General features: G+C 41.4%; 1 non-coding gene across 1 annotated transcript; it reads right to left on the bottom strand.

The window, feature by feature from the left end:
• Positions 1–1,363: 1,363 nt before the first annotated feature.
• Positions 1,364–1,471, bottom strand: LOC128341331 (U6 spliceosomal RNA). The gene has a single exon (XR_008314352.1). It is a non-coding gene; the product is annotated as a U6 spliceosomal RNA (small nuclear RNA).
• Between the last annotated feature and the right edge of the window lie 21,740 nt (positions 1,472–23,211).

The following is a 23,211-nucleotide window of genomic DNA, read 5'->3' as shown; positions in this document are numbered from 1 at the left end:
AGAATTGCTCTAGCTACCAATATGTTTCCAAGCAAGATACAAAGTGCTGGTTATTACCTATAAAGCTCTCAGTGGTTTGGGTCCAGGGTGCTTAAGAGAGTGCCTTCTTTGTCATGAACCCTGTTGCCTATTGAGATCATCTGGCGAGGTCCGGTTATGGTTGCCTCATTTGGTGGCAACTCAGGACTGGGCCTTCTCTGTGGCTGCACTGGGGCTTTGGAATATGCTCCCTGTAAAAATAAGAGCATCTCCATCTCTGTTTAGGAAGACCCCCAAGACACACCTGTTCTTTCAGTCTTTTAACTGAAATTAATTTTAAACTGTTTTTATCCCATGAAATTGTTTAACTTTTTTTCCCTGTTTTTTGTCTTGTTTTTACTCTGTTTTATGTTTGTTGTTTTAAATTGTGTACACCGCCAGAGATACATATATCAGGCAGAATAGAAATAGAATCAATCGATCAATCGATCAAACAAACAATACTTGTATTAATGCAAACTGCATTGCTAAAGCAGTGCTGAAAGAGATATTATGCTTTAGCTGATCTAGCACAACTGTTCGCTTCCAACATGGCTACAAACACATGAGCATATCTGAAGCATCCTATAGAGTCAGCCTATTGGGCCAACCCCATACTCTGGCTGGTAGCAGGTCTCTAAGTTTGCAGACAGAGGTTTAACCAGTGCTTGATCTCTGAGATCTTTTACGTGGGGCTTGAACCTAAGACCTTATTCATGCAAATCACATGTTCCACTGATTGTTTACTTGGCAAGTTGTATAGATATTTGCATCTCATTTCTGACTACTTAGTAGTGTCATGTATAGCAGAGTAGATTTAGTATTTATTATGAATTTGTATATACTGCTTTAAAAAAACCATTCTCAAAGCAGTTTACATAGCAAATGAAACCAAAAGAAAATACGACGTCCCAAATCTAAAAGGGGAGACAACAGCAACAGCCACCTGGGAAAATGCTATGCTGGGTTGAACAGGGACAGTTGCTTTTTCTCTGCTAACTTCTCTGTTACTTAGAAAGATGCCTCTTTGCCCAGTTAGCAGGGAACTATTTTAGTGCATTGACTAAGGGCCAGTTCACACTACTACTGCTACTACTACTACTACTACTACTGCTACTACTATTTATATACCGCTTTTCAACGTTTCCAAAGTGGTTTACAAAGAAAAAGAAATAAATAAGATAGCTCCCTGTTCCCAAAGGACTCACAACCTAAAAAAGAGATATAACGTAAACACCAAAAACAGCCACTGGAGGGATGCTGTGCTGGGATTGGATAGGGTCAGTTGTTCTCCTCCTGCTAAATATAAGAGAATTGCCACTTTGAAAGGCGCCTCTTTGCTCAGAAAAATATGGAATGCTTCACAAATTTGCATGTCATCCTTGCGCAGTGGGCATGCTAATCTTCTCTGTATCATTCCAATTTTAATATATGTGCTGGCGAAGCGAAACACTAAACAATTCAAACTCGGAATGGGGTAGTTTTGTTTAGAGCTTGAAAGAGGCCCTTTATTTGAGGGGCAATTCTTTTTGAGCTCAAAACAATTATTTTGAGCTTGAATCGGTTCAAGCTTGAATTGATTTGCACATCTCTAGTGCCACAGGGGTCATAAGAAGGGAAAGGGAGAGAGAAGAAGCTGCTGCTCTCAGGTGCATTGTGCATCAGGAAGAAGGAAAACAACAAGGCCCAGGATTGCTGGTGAGAAAGGAAAACTGAAGAAGAATAAAAAGTGCTCCCTGATACAAGACAGTGCCCTGTCTGCTGGGCAGAAAATAAATATCAGGGGAAGGAGAGAAGAAATCATGAAGGGACAAATGGAAAAAGTGGTTATAGCTGTGTTTTTCATGCTAGGGAAAAGAGAAACATTGGGGGAAGAATAGAAGGGAAAATGGATCAAAGGGTGGGGAGAAGGAGAAACAAATCAGGAGTCCCTGCAGCAGGTTTTCAGAGGGAATGTGGAGTGATGAGAATACGCTACCAGCAAGCAAACTCCTCTCCTCAACCTCTAGTCCCTATAAACCCTGTAGGAGGTGGTGCTAGCCCCAGTAGAGGGGATCAAGGTGGCACCTCACATCAGGTATGAAGATAGATTGATTATAGTTTACTGATCATATAATTATGAGGCTGCTCTAAGGGCAACAACTTATGTCTGCTAGCAAAATAGGCAATTAAGGAACAGCAGCTGTAGAGTAGATCTAGTTATCTGGGGTTCTAGCTGTGCTGGGTTCTAGCTGTATTGGCTGATAGTTAAATTGAATTGCCAGGAGCCCTACTACTGCCAATTACAAAAGATGAGTATTGACATTTTTGTAATGATTCTGCCTTCTAAAAATAGCACATACATTCCTTTCTATTTTGGTTTCCCAGTTTGAAGCCATCCCCAAGTGCTCTGTTTTCAGTATAGTTTGAATTGTGAGTACAGTAAACTTTTTCTCCTAAAATGTGAATGCTGATTTTTTTTTAAATCAAGAGTCTTTAAAATAAGAATAATTGACTAGTAGCAGTGTGTTGTGAATTCTTCTTTCAGTCCAGAATGAGTGCAAACTCCTCCCTAGCAACTCAGAGGTAGCAAAGGGGGGGGGGGGAGAGATGGAATAATTGACACTTACTTTGCATGTGCAACACTGGTTTTGTGGATAATTATTTCTATCTATAGTACTGTCAAGCCATCACCTTTTACAATGTCTGTACAGGTGGCCCTCGTTATTCACAGGCCTCGTTATTCCATTCCCACCAATTTCCACAGATAAATAACAAAATCATGAATAACAAGACCTTGAGTCGATGGGGATTGGGTGGTTAGATGCCTTGAGCTTAAAAAACCCCCAACCATTTAAAAAGCAGGTAGAGGGTGGAAATAAGAGTAGAAAAGCATAGTAAATTGTTCTCCATGTCTCCAGGAATGCCCCCCAAATTGTCTTATTTTTCATTTAATTGTTTTTAAACAAAGAAGAGCCATAAAATGACTCTGCATTTCAAAATGGTGGCTGGAAATGACATCAGAGGTCATTTCCAGCCACTCAGGAACTGCGGATAGGTGAAAATCAAATTTCATGCTGTGGATAAAGAAACTGTGTCTCTATGACCTATCTGTGGATACATGAAACCGTAATCCATGAAACAGTGGATAATGAGGGTCTCCTGTAATGCCATAGATAAGATGTTGAAGATTCTTAGTAGGAAAGAGCAGTAATAGAACCCCAGACTGTGATAGATTGGCAAGAAAATCATATAAACGTATAATATAAATATTTATTTATATGACACATTTACATAATTTTATTTATTTAATTAATTTTATTCATTTATTTATATATTGTTAAAACCTCTTAAATCCTGATAAATCCTCCCAAAGGAGTTCAAAGTGGCTAACAACTATTGTACATTTAAACAAGCTGTTCTGGTAAGAACTAATCTGCCTACTTTCCTTTCACTATAATCTTAATTGATAATTACTCACAAGTTATCCCACTTCAGCCTTAAACATTCACACATCTGCCATCTTGAATTGGGGTAGATGACATCATCACAAACTATGTGTCCCTACACCTGTAGCAAATTTGGTTCAAACTGGTTAGATCATTCACAAGTTAGCCCACTTGTACCTCAAACATTCATGTGTCCACCGTCTTGAACTGAGGTGGATGACATCATCACAAACTATGCCATTGAGGTGTCCCTATGAGTCCCTACAGATGTAGCAAATTTGGTTCAAATTGCTTAGGCCATTCACAAGTTAGCCCTCTTGAGCCTCAAACGTTCACACACCCACTATCTTGAATTGGGGTGGATGACATCATCACAAACAGCACCACTGAGGTATGCCTATGTGTCACTCACGAGTGTATGAAATTTGGCTCAAATCAGTTACACGGTAGACAAGTTAGCCCACTTGCATCCCAAATATTTATGCACCCGCCATCTTGAATGGGGTGGATGACATCATCACAAACTACACCATTGAGGTGTCCCTACAGCTGTAGCAAATTTGTTTCAAATCAGTTAGGCAGTTCAGAAGTTAGCCCACTTGCCCTAACTTGTGAGAAGAGAGCTGGGAGGAGAGCTGGTCTTCTGGTAGCAAGCATGACTTGTTCACTTAGCTAAGCAGGGTCCACCCTGGTTGCATAGGAATAGGAGACTACATGTGTGAGCACTGTAAGATATTCCCCTTAAGGGATGGAGCCGCTCTGGGAATAGCATTTAGGTTCCAAGTTCCCTCCCTGACATCTCCAAGATAGGGCTGAAAGAGATCCCTGCCTGCAACCTTGAAGAAGCTGCTGCCAGTCTGTGTAGACAATACTTAGCTAGATGGACCAATGGTCTGACTCAGTATGTGGCAGTTTCCTATGTTCCTATGCACCTCCAACGTTTATGCATCTGCCATCTTGAACTGGGGAGGATGACATCCTCACAAACTACGCTGTTGAAGTTTCCCTATGTTTCACTCACTACAACTGTCTCAAAATACAACAATAAAGTACCTGGCTGATAATAAGATGCCTTATGAAAGAGAAATTATACATTAGTGAAAGACAGACACACAGTATAAGTGACCCAATAGGTAAGGATACAAATGACAAAATACCGAGACCTGTAGCGCTCAAACAAACTTTCTCGGTCATAAAATCTCCAATATACCAGTCACTATATTATTAATTGTGATTATACTTGCATATCAAAGTCCTTATCAAATCCAAAAGGGAGCTAGTGATATTGAAGTCCACTCAGTATATTGGCAATGTCTCTCTCAATCTTCAAAGGAATTTGTCATGCTTTCAAATGGACTTGCATTGTTTCTTCCAAGAAGCAGAACTTAATAGTGCCTTATGCCTCCAATGGCTCTTATTGGCCTTACAGGTATTGCCACAAAAACAAAGTTGATCTCCAAATGTCTTAATATTCTTATAAGCAGTACTGCTCCTATGAGTTAAGCAGTAAACTACTCCCTCTGTGCTTTCTGTAAACTCACAGGGAGCAGCACTGCTTATAAGAATATAATATGTAAAAATATCATAATACATCTTAGCCACGTACTTTATTGTTTTTTGCATTTTGGGACTGTATTTTGGTACCTACCATTCTTTTTTTCCTCTACTCACTACAACTGTACCAAAATTGGCTCAATTTGGGTACTCTGGACATCTCTCCCAATGACTGTAGAGTCTAACTCCTGGCAAATGAATGACCTTACCAACAAAGTGCTGTGCAAATGTGTCATAGCGTGGTTCCGAGGGTTGGGACACATCATGCCTGGGGCCAGATTTCGAGAGGTCCCGCATACCCAGAAAAGTCCCGCTGGACAACATAGAGAGAATGCAATGGTGGACGGAAAAAAACATTTCTTTTCTCCCATCACTGCCACAGAATAGACTCGATAATGAGCTCTAACATGTGTTCGCTCAGACTCACCCCGCATTTTCCTCCTTGCGTTCCACCCTTCTCCCAGCTTCATCATATCATGATGAAATACTCAAGGGAATAAATACACTCTAGGACTTGTTTTTCAAATCTATGTGTGAGGGATCAGTAGGTGAAACAGCAGTTTATGAAAAAAACCAACCCAGAGGTTCCAAAAATATATTCCATCAGCTAAAATAATACTATTATTGTATGGTTTGAGTCTCAGAAGTCTATTTACACCTTTCCAATAGTTGATATCAGTCACTGAGCAGATGGGCAGCTTCCCAGTGTTACTTTAATTGTCACACATGGAATGAAAATCTCACACCTTATTTGCAGCTTGCTGACAGAAATACTTTACAGGCCAGAAAAAGTGTGGGATGCAATTTTACAGAAATACTTTTTCCAAGCCAAGGGCAGCTGAAATGTGCTTTCATTTTAACGTCTTAGGAAGGGAGACAGTCTTTCCTTTGCAATGTATAATTAGGAACACAACAATTATTATTTTTTAAAATTACATTATCAAGAATGTAGTCATGTTGGCAACTAACTATACTACAGCTCTTTCAAAACCAAAATATGATCAGAATAAATCTTTCAAGGTTGTACAGCATGAATACTGCAGCAGCAGGTGCTTGTAATGCATTGTACCTGCTTTCCCCAATTATACTTCCCATAGTTTTAGTTTATCATGACAGTGCTAAATTGGGACCATGATTTATTTCTTTCTTTCTTTCTTTCTTTCTTTCTTTCTTTCTTTCTTTCTTTCTTTCTTTCTTTCTTTATTCGATTTCTGTTCCGCCCTTCCAAAAATGGCTCAGGGCGGTTTACACAGAGAAATAATAAATAAATAAGATGGATCCCTGTCCCCAAAGGGCTCACAATCTAAAAAGAAACATAAGATAGACACCAGCAACAGTCACTGGAGGTACTGTGCTGTGGGTGGATAGGGCCAGTTAGTGTATCTCATGGGGCATACATCTACCCAAATCAACATATATGGAATCAAGGCTGTGGCTACAGCTTACCAATGACCATTCAGAGCCTTTTCCTTAAAGTTATCTTGTCCTGCATTTAATCCCTTGATTATGTACCTTAAGTACATAAGGTACTTGTACACCTTATATAATATTATATATATTACCTACATCATGTAAATAAACCCTAGTACTGTAGATATAATACATTCCCCTCTCTAAAACTACCTAATCATTTGTTGGGCGAGCCCAGCTTGGTTCCCCCAAGCTGGAGTATGAGGGGTACCTTAGATTCCTCCTAGAATTTCAAATCAAGGTATTTGTTATCCCACACCTTCTTTTCCAAAAAGGAGGATCTGATACTATCTGCCCCTCCTTATTTCACACAGTGAATAATAATGCATCTGCCTAAACACATCCATCATCTGATAATTTACAGGGTTTATAGCCAGAAAACATGACATCTTCTTTAAGAAGAAATGCATGACCAGTGTGAAGCCAATAGAGGGGTATTATTATTATTATTTCTTGTTTACACAGTCAGACATGTGTTATTGACTGGTTTGTTTTACCCAGACATCGAGTCCTTCCCAAGGACCTGGGATGATGATGATGATGATGATTACATTTATATCCCGCTCTTCCTCCAAGAAGCCCAGAGCGGTGTACTACATACTTGAGTTTCTCTTTCACAACAACCCTGTGAAGTAGGTTAGGCTGAGAGAGGAGTGACTGGCCCAGACGCACCCAGCTAATTTCATGGCTGAATGGGGATTTGAACTCGGGTCTCCCGGTCCTCGTCCAGCACTCTAACCACTACACCACACTGGTATGACTTAATCCCTCTCCAATTGCAGTGAAAGGTGATTGGGCTTGATGAATCCCAAGAACAACAATAAATCAAGCGGAAACAGGATGCAAACTGTGAAAGGAATGCCCCATGAAAGGAACCCCTCTCCAGGGGTGTAACTCAGGGAGGGACAATGGGCTAGTGGGGGCCCCCTCACCCTTGATTCACCCCCCTAAAACTCCCTCACCTCCCTTCCACACCCATCAGGTGAACAAACTGGTTGCTGCTGGAAGAGATGGAGGTGATCCATTGAGACCTTGCAGCTGGCGAGCACTTGTTCATTGGGTTGGTGCTTTCTTTGTCTTCCTTGCTTGGAGCAAGGGAGAGCAAGAACACCCAGCTGGCAAACAGAGCACCAGTGCCAGCTGGGAAGGGCTGAAGGGCCATATGCCCCATGCCCCGGTGCTGGCCACTCCCTTTGCATCAGCATGTGTCTGATGCTAGTGCAAGGGGTGTGGCCAGAGCAGGCATGTGATATGCATGAGGGAGCAGCCAGCTACAAAGGTAGGCAGTGGAGGTGGCCTGACCCAGGGCTTCTGGCCAACCTGGCTAAATACCTGCTTCCAATGATCTAACCGTTGTGTATGCTTCTGTTAATATTGATGAAATGTTCAAACTTGCAGTCTCTGCATTTTATGTGGCACAACAGCTAATTACTTGACCAACTACATGCTCGGCAAACATAGGAAACACAGGAAGTTTGCTATGCTTTATAATGATCTAGACCAGGGATTCTCAATGTTGGGTCCCCAGATGTTATTGGACTTCAGCTCCCATAATCCCCAGCCCCAGTGGCCATTGACTGGGGATTATGGGAACTGAAGTCCAATAACATCTGGGGACCCAACGTTGAGAATCCTTGATCTAGACCAGTGATTCTCAAACTTGGGTCCTCAGGTGTTATTGGACTTCAACTCCCATAATCCCCAGCCTCAGTGGCCTTTGGTTGGGGATTATGGGAGTTGAAGTCCAATAACACCTGAGGACTCACGTTTGAGAATCCCTGGTCTAGACCATTCACCATCTTCCTCAGTATTGACTGACTGGCAACAACTATCCAAAGTTCAAATGGGGAACTTTCCAACCCCACCCAAGTGAACCTGGGACCTAATGCACACAAAGCATGTGCTCTACCACTGAGCAACAGCTTCACCTCAACTGTCCCCAGTAGCAGTGCAAAAATAATAATGAGGAGTGCACAGGAGGGGCAAAGTGCATTTATGAGTGGCCGGGTAGTGTCCCACATGTTAGATTTCTTAATCTAATGATTCAGTGGGGCATTTTTTATTCAGTGGGGTGAGTGGGGGGCATGCCACTTGTCTGGGGGGCACTTGCCCCCTTGCTCCTCCTCTGGAGCCACCCTTGACCCTACGCCTTGGTAAAGCTACTGGTATTGCAGTACACATGGGTGTGTGATGTGGTCAGCCCATAGACCACAAGGCCTATAACCTTCTACCAGTATTAGCAGAGATACAGAAACTTGTATGGTTTAATGTTTATTAAGTCATATAAGAGAGTCATCTATATGCATTTATAGAAACTATTTTGAAGTACAAGTAAGATGGACACTTTTTAAATGTACTAGCAAAAATGATTCAAATACTGTTCAATATTTGATACAGTTTTGTTATGAAAAATGAATACTACAGAAAACAGTTTCTCTGCAGTTGTGGTCCATCATCTATACTTTGTCCTTTGTCCGTACACATATATTGCTGCTCTGTACTAAGTCTATTGATTAAACATTTGTTCCTGAAATTGTCTCTCTTGGAACACTAATAACCTTAATACACTTATGATTCCACAGACTTCAGATTTGTCTATATTATTCATGACATACGATCTATCAAGGGATAATTCCAGTGTGGAATAAAATTTTAATTCCTAGAAACATCCCTTGTAATACTGTTCCTAAGTATATACGAAAAGACAAAACAGAACCTGTGCTTCCATTAAAACACACACACACACACACACACACACACACACAAACACAACCCCCAACAGAATTCTTTGCCTTCCTCTGCTCCTTTCTTCACCTGTGTTTTGCAGTTATCATGTCCCACAGAAGAGCACAAAAGTAGCATAAACAGGAGTTCAACTAATGCCCAGGGCTTACAGTGTGAATGTTTCCCTTTCCTCTTTAACCTATTCATTCATCTCTATTTCCTCTGCTTTTCTTTTCATGCAGTATATTCATTCCATTTGAATCTGTTGGCTGCAGCCCTATTATCTCTATTGTCTCATGTCCTAGCCAAAGCAGCACCATCTGTTGCCCAGCTGCAGTGTATTCTGCAGTGAATGAAACATAATGGATCCATTAAAACAATGGGAAAATGCACAGTGGAGCATTTGCACTTCTGTTGGTAACCTGTTTATGCCTCTCTGGTTCCCGTTGTCCCATTTTTGTATTGGACTAAATGCAAACACAACCCTGGTTGTGCAAGACCATTTAAAACAAGCATTCTAAAAATCACTTGTTAATTTTCATTTTTAGGGCTAAATTTTTCACTTCCAGGTAATTTATTTATTTATTATTTATTTATTTGATTTGTACAAAATTTTGCTCTTTGCTGTCAGTACAGCATGGCCAGGTTAAAAATCACTTAGAACCACAGTTAAATCTTAATTCTGTGTGACATTTTCTAACTTCAGGAGCATGTGCTTTCTTCTGCTCATGCACAAGTTGAAAAAAATTCAGAATGATGGTAGAAACAAACCAAGATCAATCATGACATTTGAACAGACTGATCTTAGTTTATTTTAACCAAATTGCTTGAAATAAATGGAAATCTGCCAGGCCAGATTTCCAGGCCAAGAGCACCAATTGCCAGGACAAGAGCACCAATTCTTGGGTAGCGCATGAACAGTGCCAGAATATAGCACTGCCAGTTATTCTTTCTCTCCCTCTTGCATTGCACCCCTGAAGCCCTGCACAGTGGTAGGAATGTAATATGTAATACTGCACAATGCTCATCAGAGAGCCTGCACATTCTGCCCAGTCTTTGCTCATTGCACCCCAGCCCCTAATCTCAGCCCCTCATTGCACCCCCCCTCTTTTCATAAGCTGCTCTCCCTCTCATCTTTTCATCTCATAAGCATTAGCGTTTTGCTCCCTTAATAGACTAGGAACTCTCTCCCACTGTATCCTCAACCCAGCGCAAGATAGTCATTTGCTGATCATTCCACCTCACAAATTAGCAGCCTATGTGGCTCAAGTTAAAGCCAGCGCTCTGCATTTCTTGGCTTGGGGGGCACCAGAATCATACTGCACCTAAGGTGCTAAAAACGCTAGGGCCAAAACACTTGGAGATCTGAACCCAAGGTTTAAAGTGGAACCATGGTTTAACTGTGGTTCTCTATGACATTGGAACCGGCCCAATGACTCACTTTTCAACATGTAAGGGTAGCAGCTGTTATAAGGTAGAACCAACAGGGAACTAGGAACTGAAAACATCCCTATGCTCAAAGGTATGGTAAGAAAGGATAGATTGCAAAGGTGTATAAAAAGTATTCTGGACCACAGTCTTGAAGGTCTGGGATAGACATAAATTAGCACCATACCAGTCCAATCCTAGACAGTTGGTAATCCAACATACAAAAAGTGTTATTATAACAAAATATATGATAGTTTTAGTTCTACACTCTGTTGACTACACTTACAAGATGTAATGGGAAAGGAACTTTAGTCTAAACCTTTCTAATAAAGTCTGGGCAGACATATGTTTGGGAGCAGTAAATACTCTGCCTGTAAACTTTCCCTGGCTTGAGGGGAAATCCCTCAAAGCACCGCACTCCCCATACAGTGCATTTAGGGATGAAGAGATCAGGCTTTATTTTCTTGGCCTCTAGAAATGCACATGTGTGGACGACATTTGCATGCCACTGTTGCTGAGAGGGTGGAGGGAGTGCCGTGAAGGCCTGCCGGTTAGTGCCTCCTCTTTCAGTTTTAAAGACGCCTCTCTCTTGCCACTCCCCGCCACCTTTTATTACCTTTGGAAACAAAGGGGAATCCTCACCAGATTCCTTTACAGGAACTCAGACCAGCAAATATGTTCAAGCTGGTTCAGTTGGACAGACTGGACCAGCTGCTCAGTTCAACCGAACCAGTTCATAGACAGTGGTCCGGTACAATTCCAGTCTGAATTCAGATTGTACCATGGAAACTGGTTCTACACACACTCCTAGTTACAATTAACATTAGTTCCATTAATTTCAGTGGGATTTGTCATGACTAAATTAGTCTGACTCCTGATCATTATAAATAGTATAATCTCTCCATGACCCTGTCAGGCAAGAGTTCTATTTTTTTCTGTTTCTCTTTTAATACTACAACTACAGTGTCTTGGAGCCAGGGAGGGCAGACGGGGAGGTAGGCTCCTCCCTGCACTCGATTGCTGCCTTACTGACAGCTCTGCCTCTCACCACAGAATGCAAGCAGTGCCACAGCAAGTGACAGAGCTGGGAGCTGGAGGAAGAAGTCCTCCAGCATCCCACAATGCACCATGACACGAGTGCAGTGTATTGGGGATTTCAGGCAGCCAGAGTGTGCACATGACTGAGAACTGAGGTAGAAGGGCACACTTGCATCCTTCTACCTCAGTAGAAGCCTGAATATAAAACTTGGGCTATGCAGTGGGGCAGCGCCAGAATCAGGCCCAATCCCAGTGATGAACACCAGCAGCCCTAACCAGAAAGGACCATTCAAGCCCGGGTAGGGCTGCTCATGTGTATGCCCTCACTATGTATTATGGGCAGCATCCAGACTAGTACTTGCATATCAAACAAACAAACAAAAACAAACAAATAAATAAGTGGAAGACTTTTCACTCACATAAGGAGAGGAGTGGTGATATTTTGAGATTGGGGAATGCTCAAAGGACATATTTTAGGGAGTGCAATGGACTGCAGAGAGAAGGGGGATCAGCAAAAGTCAGCCCTCCCCCCTTGTGCAAGCAGGATGTCTTCCATTTGTGCAATTATTAAACTGCTATTAATTATTAAGATGTTGAGCAATATATTTTCAATCTCTGTATGGCAGGCCTGCTCAACTTAATCCCTCCTGCAGATGTTGGCCTACAACTCCCACAACTCCCACAATCCCTGTCTATTGGCCACTGTCACTGAGGATTATGGGAGTTTTAGTCCAAAAACAGCTCGGAGGCCAAGTTGAGCAGGCCTTCTGTATGGTGTATAACTTCAAAAAAATGTAAAGAACTTTTGTATATATATGGCTGCAGTCCTTCACACAGTTACCTATACTAAAATTCCATTAAGATCAACGAGGCCTAATCAAGGGTATGATTTGGAGCTGTAGTTAGCATCAATACATGTTTTATTCAACAACTCTTAGAACAAAGATCCTCATTTTCAGGACCACTGCTGTTTCTGTCTTGCCCAATATCTTTTATTTGTTCATATCTTTCTTTTTCTTCTTTTCATCCTTATTATTGCACCAACTCCAGAGTGGTCCCTACAGTGAGCTTCAGGGCCATTTCACACTTTATAATTTTAAAACATGCACTTAAGATTTTTTAAGAGAACAGCTAAACTTGTAAAGTGTGAATGCAGCAAATATGCATCATACTGAAACACTAACTCAAGATCAGCCACAATTCCTTGTCATTATACTGACTCACATTTGCTGCCATGTAATGTGTGAATTCTTTAATCATTCACACATTACATGGAGGCAAATGTGAGTGAATGCTCAAAGTATTCCATAATTATCTCATGTTTAAAAGTAGATATCTAGTAATGTAAATAAATGGCAGGACATATTTTGCAATCTTTGTGCTTGCGACCTTTTATTTCCTATTTCCTAACCACTTTATCTCATTTTAAAACACCCCTTTGAATTGTTCAAGAAAAACAGGACACAAAATAAATAGTAACAGCAACTGCCACACAATATGAAAATTGAGTTAGCTATTATAAAATATTTCAGATTTATACAAGTGCAAATTCAGAAACAGAATTTATGGCCTGTTTAATGGAAGGAGATTGTCACATTTTTTCAAAATTATATCTTTAAATATTGGATATATAATGTTAACGTATGTTAAATATTAATGTTAATGTCAATATAGCCTTAATGTTAATATAGCCTCATGTTAATATAGAAAAATATAATTTTTTTCTCAATACATCTTTCTACTTACAGCATCTCTTTGAGGCTGTGTGTCACCTTTTTGGTTTTCAGTTTCCTATTGCTGCTCCCATTTTCCCTGCTCCTATTAATGAGGTCCCATTTTTCCACTGATGAATGGAAAAGAACACAATAGTCGCAAACAAATGCTGTTTTTCAGGTTATCTGAAAGTGTGCATTCATAAAGCAATGCCTCGAAAATAGTTTGGCCTACCATGTTTGACTGACACACAATGTTTTTTGAGGTTGAAAAATTACAAAGATGCACTACAAATCCCTCCTCCAAAACCACTTTTTCCTGTGAAGCATTCTGTTACAGCAGAAAAAACTCCCTGACTATTAGGTAGGGATGTGCAAGAAACTAGTTTAGAACCTCCTCTGGGAAGAGCTAATCCGGTTTGGCGGAATGGGGAGTGGTTCCCTTAAGAAGTAGGTAAGGAGATCCTTACCTGCTCTACTGCCTCTCTACTGCTTTTCTGGGCATGATGCTCGCTGTACCAAATGCTATGTGCAGCTGCAGCACTGTTCCCTACAGCCTGCATGCGGTGTCGGCATGTACCTGGCCACCGCACATGCAGCAGTGGAGTAGGTAAGGACCCGCTTCTTAAGGGTACCGCTCCCCATGCCACCTGTGGCTGCCCAAGCCCATTTGGAGTCTCAGGTATACATTTCCACTGTAAGAGAGTTCTTCCAGTAGAGAGTGTAGGAAGAGCTCAGAAAATAGTTGTGCTATTGCACAAGTGCACTTGTACTTTTGGAAGCATGGGGAATAGTACAAGGGAAGAGCAACCAGTGCTGAGTGCTGCTTTTTAGAAGCACACATGCAATATTAGTAAGCATGCCAGCCATAGTGTTTAATCCTGTGGGAAGAGTTGCACAAGAATATACCCAACACACAACCAAGTAAATCCATTTTAGGATAAATCTACATGTTGAATTCAAAACAAGTTGACTTGTCCCATGGATTCTGTCATGTTGGACCAGCCTTGTGAATGCTTTGACGTAGTTCAGGTCTCCTGTCCTGATCAGAAAAATAGCGCAAGTGGACTGAACCAGTACATCAATTCAATTGGACTGAACCTGTCAAGCAATTGTCCTTAAACCAGTGGCGGCTGGTGCAGGTGCCGCTGTGGGTGTGTGTGGCAGGAGGCACCTTTAACTGTAAATCACTAGGTGCTTACGGTACTTCTCCTCCTGATGCACCTGAAAGCTGTTTTGAGCAGTGGTGCATAGCCAAGCACCCGCGGCGGTGGAGGATCAGCTCCGCTACTCAGCTGGCGGCCTTTTGCATGGCCAGGAAATGACCTCCACGCATGTGCAAAGGCCAGCTGAGTGGTGGGGCCGATCCTCCACCGCAGCAGGTGCTGGGTGCCGTGTCACTACTCAAAACAGCTTTCAGGTGCAGTGGGAGGAGAGGTAAGCACCTAGTAATTTACAGTTAAAGGTGCTTCTTGCTGCCCCTCCCGGCGGCTCCTGCACCAGCTGCCACTGCCTTAAAGTCTCTGTTAACATCTTTTTATCCATGTTAAACTACACTGGGATTGTTCTCATGATTATGTATAGGGTAGGAGAAGCTTTCTGCCCAAGTCCAGAACTGTGTGCTGTCCTATTTCCTGTTCATGTGCGAGTTAAGAAATGGACAGAGACACTAGCAGAAATTGTGTACTAAGTAGTGGGCTGCTCCTACTCAACAGCTGTACCCAGATCTTTAACAAGGTCAGAGGAAAATCCCTCTGACTCAGCTGCTGATTAGCACACAGTCATTGCCAGCATCTTCAACCTTGTTTTTAAACCACATACATGAGTGGAAAATTGAAGTGTGCACAGCTCCTGAACTTGGGTAGAAAGCTTCTCTTACACTGTTAATAACTGTGAGAATGAGCCTACCTAACGCTATTCTTTCTCAGAATGTCTTTTCTTTATTTGTGCTATACTCTTCTTAGAAGGAAGAGCTTTTCATCCCTGTAAAGTTATAAATAATTGTAGATTAAAATAATTTCAAAGTATTTGATTGGAAATTGACTTTGCACTGCAGTTGCATGTATATGGTTCTTTTTGTGTAAATCAGATATAGTTTTAAACTTTAATTATCTAAACATATCAGTTCTAAGCATACAGTGCTTCCCAAAATGTAATTCCTATTGAGTTCGGTGAGTAAACATGTCTAGGAACTGGTTGTAACATTTATCAGGTTCACTTTTAGGGCAATGCTGATAATATCCACAGCTCTTCAACAGAGCACTAGGAAATGTACCATAAATAAGTAAAGTTTCCCTTTTACTGATGGAAAGAAGAGCTATGTAGCAGACCTCTTGGAAATGAACCATTTTTATGCAAATACTCTGTTTTTTCTTTTATGTTTCTGACATATTGAAAAGAAGTCAGTGCTGTATAGGTATAAGATAATTGAAATCAGATCCTTTGTGTTATCTCATATGTTCATGAATAAATCCCCATGAAACAGATAATCTGATAGGCTGCTCATTAAGCACAGTTTATAACACACTGCAAAATATGAACGTTGTATTTATGCCTTTTAAGGATTATGTAGATTTATAAAATATTGGATAGAACAGATGTTGAATTAATTGCTGCAGCAGTACTGATCTGTGAGATATGAATTGCATTGTATGATTCCAAGAGTTATTAACTGAATTAATTAATTATTATCAGTTATGCACTTTGCTGATGTGCATTTGTGATTATTTGGTACTTTTAAAAATGTAACCATTCAAAGAAGCAATGGAAGTTCATTCAGTGGCTGGCCTCTCATTGCCACTGCAATGCCGTGAGTGCAAACACCCGCGCTGAGCTATGATTCTCGCTCTCTCTCCATCCCCAAACTTGTTTTGCAGCAGACACTGATATTTTTTCAAATATCAAATAATTTTTCTCTTGAAAAAATATAACATTTCTTTATCAAGTTTGGGGGGGGGGAAGCTCTTACATTTTATTTTATTTAGCCTATTTATGTCCATTGTTAAACATTTTAGTGTAGACAACTTAGATATTTTACGATTCTCATATACTATTTCTGTAATGCTGTTGTTTTTATAAACAACAAAGAAAAAAATCCAATAATAACTAAGCTTCAGGGGAAAAAAACCTCCTAATCAACAGTCTCTGATACTCCTAACTTTTCTCTAATATTTCCTTGGCTAAACTTTCCTGTCTTGTTAATTGTAAGCATTCTACAATTTGCTCATACAGTTTTCTTGTGTATGGGGTACACTGATTATTTTCAGAATGAACTCTTGACTGGCTTGTACTTCCTAATAACAAGACACTAATGAATTCATCTGCTCCTTCCACTGGCCTTATGAAACTGGCTGACATCTTGACTAAATTACTCAACAGAAGTCCAACTGAAATTAATAGGACAAGTTCCTCATATTCTTTGTCCTATTAATTTCAATGGAATTTCCATCAAGTAAGTCCCATTTAAATTAATGGGCTATCATCCGGAGCAGCCTAATTTGGGTGCTCTGGATAGTCCTGCACTGCTGGTGGCTTGCTGTGAATTGTGGGCAGTCTGTGCAAATACTTCTAGGAGTGTTCGTGCTCCAGAAGTGCTCATTTAGACCAGAAATATACTGCTTGATCATTAGCAACATGTTTCTGGACTAAATGAACACTTTTGGAGCATGGGCAGGCCGTGCAGAACATCTATGCTTTGCAGCAAGCCTGCAGAACTTAGGAACATAGGAAGCTGCCATATACTGAGTCAGACCATAAGTCCCTCTTGCTCAGTATTGTCTACACAGACAGGCAGCGGCTTCTCCAAGGTTGCAGGCAGGAGTCTCTCTCAGCCCTCTCTTGGAGATGCCAGGGAAGGAACTTGGAACCTAGATGCTCTTCCCAGATCGGCACCATCCCCTGAGGAGACTATCTTACAGTGTTCACACTTCTAGTCTCCCATTCATATGCAACCAGGCAGACCCTACTTAGCTAGGGGGACAAGTCATGCTTACTAACTACCACAAGACCAGCTCTCTTGTATTTGGCTACTCTGAATGTCAGCCAGTGTTTCGCACCTATATTGCACACCTAGTTCTTTTAACCTGTGTGGGGTGACTACATGTGAGTCCTGTCCGCTGTACGTTAGTCCCATAAGGGGATGGGGCCAGAGCTCAGTGGTAGAGCATCTGCTTGTATGCAGAAGGTCCCAGGTTCCCTCCTTGGCATCTCCAGATAGGGCTGGGAGAGGCTCCTGCCTGCCAGTCAGTGCAGACCACACTGAGCTCGATGGACCAATCCTCCAACTCTGCATAAGGCAGCTTCCTATGTGCCTATGTAACTTGTCCACCAGAAATTTTAATTTTTTTTTTTTTGTAATTAGAAGAAAATGTAGATCAGTTTCTTTGATACTAAAGGACAAGATTCTGTCTGATTGCTAATTGATTTTATGAATGAACATTTTCAGAAGTAAATTTGATATCCCTATTCAAATTCTTCCTTCTTGCTACTTCTGAGAGAATCCTATAAGCAGTATCCATATATATTTGTTCATTAAAATCAGAGTGTAATGTAGTTGAAAAGAGCTCATCTAAGTATTCTTTCAGATTTGAACCTTCAACCTTTTCTTTTAGATGATAGCTTTATATATTTGCTGTCCAATTACTATTTTCCAGGTCCTCAATTTTGTCCTCCAGGGCTTTGCTTGCTGCTTATTTCTACTTATTCTTGCTTTATTAACCCAGGAGGTTATTTCTAACTTCTCTGTTCTTTCACAAGTTGCTTTCTGATTACCCCCAACTAATGTTATCTCTTGCGATATCATGTCGTACTTTTTATACCATATTTAATTTTATTTTCAATAGCAACTTTTAAATTCTTTTATCTGTTTTTGCATTTTCTAATTTACTTTCAAAATTAGAAATTTCTTCCTGTAAAGTTGCACATAAATAATCTAAATTCATATTTTGCCCCTTTCTTAGGTCCTGTTTAGATATTATGTGTGTACAAGTGTCTGGAACACATGCACATGTTTTATGTGAATAACTGTACACGTGTTCATTTAAAAAGTGAACCTGGGTACAGGCCAGCCTTCTAGACAGGGAGGGGTCAGTGGTTACACTTCCTCACCTGTAGCACTGTTTCACCTCAACTAGGAAAGGTGGGGGATGGCTTTTTAATTTGTTACAGGCAATGACAGCCTCCATTTAAAGAATGACAGCTTGTTTTAAATACAGGGATAGTTGTATTTAAAATAACATATGGCAGGCAGTGCTCCCTCCAAAAGTGTAGCACATGGATTTCCTGCTCCACTCAAGATTTCCTGACTCAGGGTGGATTTTTCATGATCACAATCACCGTATGATTAACAACAACAAATATTTATATGCCGCTTTTCAATAAACATTTCCAAAGCAGTTTACATAGCGAAATAACGAACGAACGAATGAATGAATGAATAAGATGGATCCAAGCGTGGTGTAGTGGTTAAGAGTGCTGGACTAGGACCGGGGAGACCCGAGTTCAAATCCCCGTTCAGCCATGATACTAGCTGGGTGACTCTGGGCCAGTCACTTCTCTCTCAGCCTAGCCTACTTCACAGGGTTGTTGTGAAAGACGTAGTACACTGCTCTGGGCTCCTTGGAGGAAGAGCGGGATATAAATGGAATAATAATAATAATCATCCCTGTTCCAAAGGGCTCACAATCTAAAAAGAAACATAAGATAGAAACATAAGCAACAGTCACTGTGGTGGTGAGGGTACTGTGCTGGGGATGGATAGGGCCAGTTACTCTCCCCCTGCTAAATAAAGAGAGTCACTACATTAAAAAGGTGCCTCTTTTCCCAGTTAGCAGGGATTAACTTAATTATTACTTAAAAGGTCCTGGGGGGAAATCACCCAGTGTAGTAAAATAACCCTCAAAGAGCCAAGTAGTATTAGACCTTTCTGTCATGGTCTAGAATTAGACCTCACTCCTTGGACTTTCTTTTTCTCTGCTCTTTGGTTTCAGTTTTATTTCTCTACCCAGCCAACAATAAAGACACATGTTTGCCTGCATGAGAAGTAAAAGCTTGTTTCTTCTGAAATAATTAAGATGGGGAGTAGAGACAGTAGGGATGGATTCAAAGGGTGTAATAAAGAGGTAGTTTAAAGTGATCTAAAGGGGGGAAATCTACCCTAAGTTACCATTACCTTTTAAAAGCACCCACTATACTCACAGTCATAGTGGCTAAAATAATGTTTTGCTCAATTATTGCAAAGGATTAAAGCCCAGCCCTAGAGGAACAGAAACACTGCTGTGCATGCTACAGTTATCTGGCTGGCTGGCCACTTAGGCTGTACTCAGGCCAGGGCTTCATGCACTCCAGAATTGCACTACTTGCCCTATTATTTCTGATTTTTTCCTGAGTGCATGCACAGCAGCATGAGGCCTTTTCAGGGTTCTGGGCAGAAAAATCTAAACTTTTTTTTACATCACCCATTATACAAGTTAATGCTCTGTCTGCATGGAGGAAGGTTGATGTCTTTTGCTTCCCCCTGACATCCTCCTCTGGCAGTGAGTGCTCCAGCAAAAAAAAAAAAAAAAAAGACAAAGACAAAGAAAAAAGTAAGTCCCACATAGAAATGTGGCTGCTTCACCTAATGCAGAAGGTTGGCTACAGGGTTGGTACAGGCCACATCAAATGCAAAAGTAAAGATAGGAAGTGTACTATTATATGTGTGCTGGATGCTTTCCAGATTACACCCTACCACAGTGTCACTACAGATCTGCAAAGTGTGCTTCTGTACTTCCTGTGTTGTGACACCTCAGTCCCTGCGCTGACAGCAAGGTGCCGTTCACATTTCCCATGCCTTATTTCAGATTTTATCTTTGCGTTATAGTGCTACAATCTTGCAAGACTGTTGCAGAAAACTAGCTGAATTGTCCCTTTGCAGGAGTTTGAGATTCTGGGGATTGCTTTCAATATGATCATGCCAAGCCAAAGCATTTTATCCCTGTTGCAGCGTGTAATCTGGAAAGCACCCAGGAACAGAATGCATGAATTGCAGTTGCTCATGCAAATAGGCTAAACAGGCAGTCTGGGGGTGCTTCTGGAGTACTCTCCCTGGTGTCCCAGGTTGCCTTTGTACGTAGTCCGGAAACTGCAGTTAGTTCAGAATGCGGCAGCCAGATTGGTCTCTGGGTCATCTCGGAGAGACCATATAACTCCTATCTTAAAACATCTACACTGCTTGCTGGTAAGTTTCTGGGCAGAGTACAAGGTTCTGGTTATAACCTATGAAGCCCTAAACAGCTTGGGCCCAGGGTATTTAAGAAAACGTCTTCTTTCCTATGAACCACAGCACCCATTGAGATCATCTGGAGAGGTTCGTTTGGAGTTGCCACTGGCTCGTCTGGTGGCTACTCGGGGACGGACCTTCTCCATTGCTGCTCCGAGGCTTTGAAACACACTTCCTGCTGAAATAAGAGCCACCCCGTCTCTTACAACTTTTAAAAGGGCAGTCAAGATGCATTTGTTCACCCAGGCTTTTAATTAGATATTGTTTTAATTGTGTTTTAATAGTTTTAACTTTAATTTTGATTGTTGAAATGTTTTAATCTTTTTAATTGGCTGTTTTTATTGTTTTGTAAACTGCCCAGAGAACTTGCGTTTTGGGCGGTATAGAAATGTATTAAATAAATAATAATAAACAAATAAACAAACACATGCAGATCCTTCAACAGTGCTATGATAAAAGCTGAAGGAGCTGGAGAAGAGAAGACTAAGAGGAGATATGATATTCATCTTCAAATGTGTGAAAGACTCACATCGGAGAAACAGACTTGTTCCTGAAGGAAACAATGGGTTGAAATTACAAAAAAGCAGATTTAGGCTAGATATTAGAAAGAATTTCCTAACAGTAAGAGCTGCTTGACAGTGGAACAGTCTACCTTGTGCAGTGGCAGGCTCACCTTCAGTGGAGGTTTTGCAATAGAGGATGGACAGCCAACTGTTAGGGATGTTGTACAGTTTCCTGCACTGAGCAGGGTTTGGACTAGAAGCCATCCACAGTCCCTTTCAACTCTAAATTAAGGTCATCTGGAGAGGTCTGGTTACGGATCTTGTTTGGTGGCAACTCAGGGCTGGGCCTTCTCTGTGGCTGCCCCAGGGCTTTGGAACGTACAGTAGTGCGAGTACAGTTAAGATAGGAGTGTTTTCAACATTCCACCATTATAAATCCTGAATTAAACATAATTGCTCATATGATCTGGAGCCCTGCATTCAGTTCCAGAATAGATGGCAGAATGGCGTTACAATGAAGTGGATGGGTCCAAATAACCCACACTGCCCTCCCTCCAGAGTTGCATCAACCTGATAAGGAGTTGCCTCACTCTGCCCCTACTTTCCCTCCCCTTCTGTCTAACTGGCCAGCCAGCCACCCGCCACCATGCTGTTCTCTGTGGCTGTGCCATGCTGCTCATCCGCAGCATGGTGGCAGTGCTCCTGCTGCCCGCTGCAGCTTCCCAGTTACTTGGGGGGTCTGAGCCAACTGAAGTGCGGGTGATGGGAACATGCCTTCACTGCCGCTGGGGTGGGGAGGCTGCCCCCACCATGCCTCTGCCACTGGGGGCCTCCAGGGTAGAGAGCCCAATGCCACCACTGCCACAGAAGGGTTGCCCAGTGATAACATAGCCACTCATGCCCTCCCTACACCATCGATGTGTAGGATAATTTGTGAAAAGGGCTCATGAGTAACTGAATTCTGGGTTAATATGAAAAAGCACTATGGTCTGAGAAGTAGAAGAGCCTGCACAAAACAATGGGTGTTGGGGGAAATACTTGAGTAAGGACTTGATAAGTTGTTTGCTCAGATGGGCTGATTTGATGAGGTGTAACATTTTCTGGTAGTCAGTGTCCTACAGAAACTGGTTCTCTGCAGAATCCTTAAGTAATGATTAGCAAATCCATGTATTCAAAAGATATCTATGTATACAAGAATCTTAAGAAGCCCTTCACACTGCGAATATATTCATTTGCACATTCCATTTTTTCCACTTTTTTCCATTAAGTGACAAAAATAACTTCCTTCCACTAGCATCATCCAAAAATGAATTTCTTTGTATTCTGAAACTCTCTACATAGAGTGGAAGTTCTAATAAATGTTTAACCAACCAACTTTGGAGGTTGCTTAATATATGTAAGCTTCTTTTCAGACTCATGGGATTTGCAATATGAATAATGTGAACTGATATAAATGCTGAATCTTTAATATTTCTCGCCAAAAGAAAAGCCTCAAGGTAACTTTTAGCACACTGTTGTCATCTTGGGAAATGAATTAATCATAATCTGAGTTCCTTGTGCATATTGTAAATCTGATGTTCATTTCACATGCAGTGGTAGTCTCCAGTTCTTACATTAATGGGTTCTGAAACTACACTTAAATGCAGATATCTTAGAATGGAGAGGTAAACTTGGGACGGAACCCCAGAGTACAGGGGAACCCCATTATCCACGGACCCAACAGCCATGGTTTCGCGTATCTGCGGCCGGGCAATTGGCACCTGATCTCGGTAAACATGGGGAAAACTGGCCAAAAAGGGGTTAAGATTCACATATCTGTGGGTCAGAAGCGGAAATGATCACTGAGGTCATTTCCACCTGACATTTTGAGTAAAGGAGCCATTTTCTGGCTCGTTTTTGTAAAACAAAAACACCCAAAACATTTTGTGGGGTAAAAAAAGAAAAGAAAATTGCAGTGAGGGGCATTGCTTGACAACTGGGGACAGACAGAGCACGGTAGGGCACCTTCCCCCAATTTTCTCCACTTTCTGCCCTTTTTTGCACATTTTTGCTATGCAGGGCCCATCCTGGTTTGCATT

The sequence above is a fragment of the Hemicordylus capensis genome, chromosome 1 (genome assembly GCF_027244095.1).
Source record: "Hemicordylus capensis ecotype Gifberg chromosome 1, rHemCap1.1.pri, whole genome shotgun sequence".
In the NCBI taxonomy this organism is placed as follows: domain Eukaryota; kingdom Metazoa; phylum Chordata; class Lepidosauria; order Squamata; family Cordylidae; genus Hemicordylus; species Hemicordylus capensis.
Note: the sequence above shows the minus strand (reverse complement) of the source record. Positions and strands in the feature narration are given on the sequence as shown.